We start from the raw sequence: 5,614 nt of genomic DNA, 5'->3' as shown, positions 1-5,614 counted from the left end.
CTGGCAGGCTCAGAACATCAAGGGAACTTACTAAGGGCTACCTTTGAATACACATTTGACAAGTCTGGACTGGTTAAACAGAAAGGAGCCCCTGCTGGCAGGAGAAACAGCCTACCAAGCCTTTGTCTCAGAATGTGGAGTTCTTAGAGATCTGTGGCCTCTTTCCCAGTCGGTCTTCCTGTCAGGGATGTGTTCAGTTAGTAGCCCCTTAGCTCTGACCAAGCCTCGTGGAACCAGAAGACTACACAATGAGTTCCAAATGCTACACAATGGCTGAGTCTCAAATGCTAAACATTGAGCTACAAGATTGGGGTTTATGCCGTACATCATTTGGTTTAGATTAAGTATGACTGACATTTTATGCCCTGGCTCTCCTCTTGAATAAGGAATTTCATAACTTGTTTGAAAGATACTGAATTTTTAAGTATTAACTTATTTATACATTTATTATCTTATATTTAGAAGGCATTTGTTTATTTATTTTATTTTTTTTTATTGAAAAAATTTTCGCCTCCTCCCTGCCTCCCATTTCCCTTCCCCTCCCCCCACTCCTCTCCCACAGGGCAGGGAACCCTGACTGCTCTTTGGACTGGAGAGGGAGGGGGGGGATACTGAATTTTTAAAGTGTTGGAATTTGTAATTTTTTTGGTTGCTCTGTAGATGAAGCTGGCCACAAACTCAGATCTAACTGGCTCTACCTCCCAAGTACTAGGATTAAAGGCATGTGCCACCTGCTGGCAAGTGTTAGAAATTTTTTGGTTCTTTATTCCTTTCCTTCTTTTTAACTTTTTCAAAAAATTTTATTAATTTTTATTGAGCTCTACATTTTTCTCTGCTCTCCTCCCTGCCTCTCCCTCCTCCTCAATTCTCCCCCAAGGTCCCCATGCTCCCATTTACTCAGGAGATCTTGTCTTTTTTCTACTTTCTACTATTCATGTAGATTAGATCTATGTAAGTCTCTCTTAGGGTCCTCATTGTTGTCTAGGTTCTCTGGGATTGTGGTTTGTAGGCTGGTTTTCTTTACTTTATGTTTAAAAACCACTTATGAGTGAGTACATGTGATAATTGTCTTTCTGGGTCTGGGTTATCTCACTCAAAATAATGTTTTCTAGCTCCATCCATTTGCCTGCAAAATTCAAGCTGTCTTTATTTTTTTCGGCTGTGTAGTACTCTGTTGTGTAAATGTACTATATTTTTCTCATGCATTCTTCAGTTGAGGGGCATTTAGGTTGTTTCCAGGTTCTGGCTATGACAAACAATGCTGCTATGAACACAGTTGAGCACATGTCCTTGTGACACGATTGAGCATCCTTTAGATATATACCCAAAAGTGGTATCACTGGGTCTTGAGGAAGGTTGCTTCCTAATTTTCTGAGAAATCGCCACACTGACATCCAAAGGGGTTGTACCAGCTTGCATTTCCATCAGCAATGCAGAAGTGTTCCCTTTCCCCCACAACCTCTCCAGCATAAGTTGTCATCAGTGTTTCTTATCTTGGTCATTCTTATAGGTATAAGATGGAATCTCAGAGTTGTTTTGATTTGCATTTCTCTGATGACTAAGTATGTTGAGCATTTCCTTAAGTGTCTTTCAGCCATTTTAGATTCCTCTGTTGAGAGTTCTCTGTTTAGGACTGTACTCCATTTATTTATTGGATTATTTGTTTTTCTTTCTTTCTTTTTTTCTTTTTTTTCTCGAGACAGGGTTTCTCTGTAGCTTTGGAGCTTTGGAATTAGCTCTTGCAAACCAGGCTGGCCTCGAACTCACAGAGATCCACCTGCCCCTGCCTCCCGAGTGCTGGAATTAAAAGCATGTGCCACCACTGCCTGGCTGGATTATTTGTTCTTTTGATGACTAATATCTTGAGATCTTTGTATATTTTGGAGATCAGACCTCTGTCTGATGTGGGGTTGGTGAATATCCTTTCCCATTCTGTAGGCTGTCATTTTGTCTTGTTGACCTTGTCCTTTGCTTTACAGAAGTTTTTCAGTTTCAAGAGGTCCCACTAATTAATTGTTTCTCTCAATGTCTGTGCTACTGGGGATGTGTTTAAGAAGTGGTCTCCTCCACTTCCTATGTATAACCCCAGCAGCACAGACAATAAGGGCCTCATTGAATAAATGGGACCTCCTGAGACTGAGAAGCTTCTGTAAAGCAAAGGACACTGTTGCTAAGACAGAAAGGCAATCCACTGACTGGGAGAAAATCTTCACCAACCCCGCAACTGACAAAGGTCTGATCTCCAAAATATATAAAGAACTCAAGAAACTAGACCGTAAAAGGCTAATCAACCCAATTATAAAATGGGGCACTGAGCTGAACAGAGATCTCTCAACAGAAGAAGTTCAAATGGCCAAAGGACACCTAAGGTCATGCTCAACTTCCTTAGCGATCAGGGAAATGCAAATCAAGACAACTTTAAGATACCATCTTACACCTGTCAGAATGGCGAAAATCAAAAACACCAATGATAGCCTTTGCTGGAGAGGTTGTGGAGAAAGGGGTACACTCATCCATTGCTGGTGGGAATGCAAACTTGTGCAACCACTCTGGAAAGCAGTGTGGAGGTTTCTCAGGAAATTCGGGATCAACCTACCCATGGACCCAGCAATACCACTCTTGGGAATATACCCAAGAGAGGCCTTATCACACAACAAAAGTATATGCTCTACTATGTTTATAGCAGCATTGTTTGTAATAGCCAGAACCTGGAAACAACCTAGATGCCCTTCAATTGAAGAATGGATGAAGAAAGTATGGAATATATACATATTAGAGTACTACTCAGCAGTAAAAAACAAGGACTTCTTGAAGTTTGCAGGCAAATGGATGGAAATAGAAAACACCATCCTGAGTGAGGTAAGCCAGACCCAAAAAGAGGAACATGGGATGTTCTCACTCATATTTGGTTTCTAGCCATAAATAAAGGACATTGAACCTATAATTCGGGTTCTTAGAGAAGCTAAATAAGAAGGAGAACCCAAAGAAAATCATATAGGCATCCTCCTGAATATTAAACTTCATCAGGCGATGAAAGGAGACAGAGACAGAGACCCACATTGGAGCACCGGACTGAAATCTCAAGGTCCAAATCAGGAGCAGAAGGAGAGAGAGCACAAGCAAGGAACTCAGGACCGCGAGGGGTGCACCCATACACTGAGACAATGGGGATGTTCTATCAGGAACTCACCAAGGCCAGCTGGCCTGGGTCTGAAAAAGCCTGGGTCAAAACTGGTCTCGCTGAACATAGCGGACAAGGAGGACTACTGAGACCTCAAGAACAATGGCAACGGGTTTTTGATTCTACTGGACCTATTGGTTTCGTGGGAGCCTAGGCAGTTTCGTGGATGCTCACCTTACTAGACCTGGATGGAGGTGGGTGGTCCTTGGACTTCCCACAGGGCAGAGAACCCTGATTGCTTTTTGGGCTGACGAGGGAGGGGGACTTGATTGGGGGAGGGGGAGGGAAAGGGGAGGCGGCGGTGGGGAAGAGACAGAAATCTTTAATTAATTAATAAAGAAATAAATAAATTAAAAATTCAAAAAAAAAAGAAGTAGTCTCCTGTGCCAATGCGTTCAAGTGTATTTCCCACTTTCTTTTCTGTGAGGTTCAGTGTGGCTGGCTTTATGTTGAAGTCTTTCATCCATTTGGACTTGAGTTTTGTGCATGGTTATAGATATCGATCTATTTTCATTCTTCTACATGTTGATATCCAGTTATGCCTGTACCATTTGTTAAATATGCTTTTTTTCCCATTTGATATTTTTTTGCTTCTTTGTCAAAAATCAGGTGTTTGAAGGTGTGTGAATTGATATCAGGGTCTTCTATTTGGTTCCATTGGTCCTCCTGTCTGTTTTTCTGCCAATACCAGGCTGTTTCAGTACTATAGTTCTGTAGTAGAGTTTGAAGTCAGGGGTTGTGATGCCTCCAGAAGTTCTTTTATTGCACAGAATTGTTTTGGCTATCCTGGGTTTTTTGCTTCTCTGTATGAAGTTGAGTATTGTTCTTTTGAGGTCTATGAAGAATTTTGGTGGGATTTTAATGCATTGAATCTGTAGATTGCTTTCGATAAGATTGCCATTTTTACTATGTTAATTCTATCTACCCAAGAACATGGGAGATCTTTCCACTTTCTGGTGTCTTCTTCAATTTCTTTCTTCAACGATTTAAAGTTCTTGTCTTACAAGTCTTCTACTTGTTTGGTTAGAGTTACTCCAAGATATTTTATGCTATTTGTGGTTATTGTTCACACACCTTCAGGGTGATGTTTCTCTGATTTCTTTCTCAATCTTTTTATCATCTGTGTACAGGAAGGCTACTGATTTTTTTTTGAGTTAATCATGTCTCTTGCTACATTACTGAAAGTGTTTATAGATATGGAGAGAGTAGACAACCATGTCTTGTTCCTGATTTCAGTGGGATCACTGTGAGTTTCTCTCCATTTCGTTTGTTGCTGGCTGTTGGCTTGCTGTATATTGCCTGGCTCAGGTCTACTCCCTTGAAGGTCCCAAATCCCAAGTTCATGGGGTCTCTGGCTCTGGCCTACTCACTCAGCAGTTGCTCCCCTGTACATGCTATTGTGGAGTTTCCTGTCTCAGGTCTGTTCCAGCCCAGGTTGCTGGCTCAGTCCTTCTCTTTTGGAATTTGCTGCCTCAGACTTCTTCTTCTTCTTCTTCTTCTTCTTCTTCTTCTTCTTCTTCTTCTTCTTCTTCTTCTTCTTCTTCTTCTTCTTCTTCTTCTTCTTCTTCTTCTCCTCCTCCTCCTCCTCCTCCTCCTCCTCCTCCTCCTCCTTCTTCTCTTTTTTTGTTTTCTTTTTCAAGACAGGGTTTCCCTCTGTAACAGTTCTAGCTGTCCTGAAACTCAATTTGTAGACCAGACTGTCGTCAAACTCACAGAGATCCACCTGCCTCTGCCTCTTAAGTGCTGGGATTAAAGGTGTGCGCCCTGACCCACAAGTGTCGGAATTTTTAAAGACTGTGGGAATTTTAAAAAGTTGGACTGTGTTTTATATTATGGTATTAGCATGAGACTTTAGAACTGGGCAACAACAACAATAAAAATCATGAGATCTTGGGACCAAAAAATGGAAAGTTAAAAGGGATGTGTTTGAGCCAGATATGGTCGAGAACACCTTTAATAGTTGTACTTGGGAGGCAGAGGCAGGTGATTATCTGTGATTCTGAGCCCAGCATGGTTTGCATAGCAAATTCCAGGTCAGCCTAGAACAGGAGAGAACCTGTCTCAAAAAAGAGTTGTGTTTGCATGTCAAGTTGACAAGAAATGGTGTCGATTGCGTTGGGTGGGTTACTCAGTCTAGGGGTTTGTAACCCACCCTGCAATCAGTTATTCCAGGGTCTCAGAGGGGCGCTACCTGGAAGGGAATGAGCTAAGACAGAAGAAGGAGGCCAAGCTGATTTGTCAAAGCCTCCTTTATTAGGATCATGGTTGCTGCTTATATAGCCCCAGAAGGGTAGGGAAACTGGACTCTTGCCGCGTGTTCCAGATCACGTAGGCCAGGTTACGTTCGGACAGGTAGGCCAAGAAGGCACAAGTTGCCACACCTAGTTCCCTGGATAGCTGGAATGTGAGGTGTGTTCCGCTAACAGATAGCTC

The sequence above is a fragment of the Alexandromys fortis genome, unplaced genomic scaffold, assembly GCF_014885135.2.
Source record: "Alexandromys fortis isolate MF-2015 unplaced genomic scaffold, M_Fortis_MF-2015_v1.1 scaffold_266, whole genome shotgun sequence".
Taxonomy (NCBI): domain Eukaryota; kingdom Metazoa; phylum Chordata; class Mammalia; order Rodentia; family Cricetidae; genus Alexandromys; species Alexandromys fortis.
Note: the sequence above shows the minus strand (reverse complement) of the source record.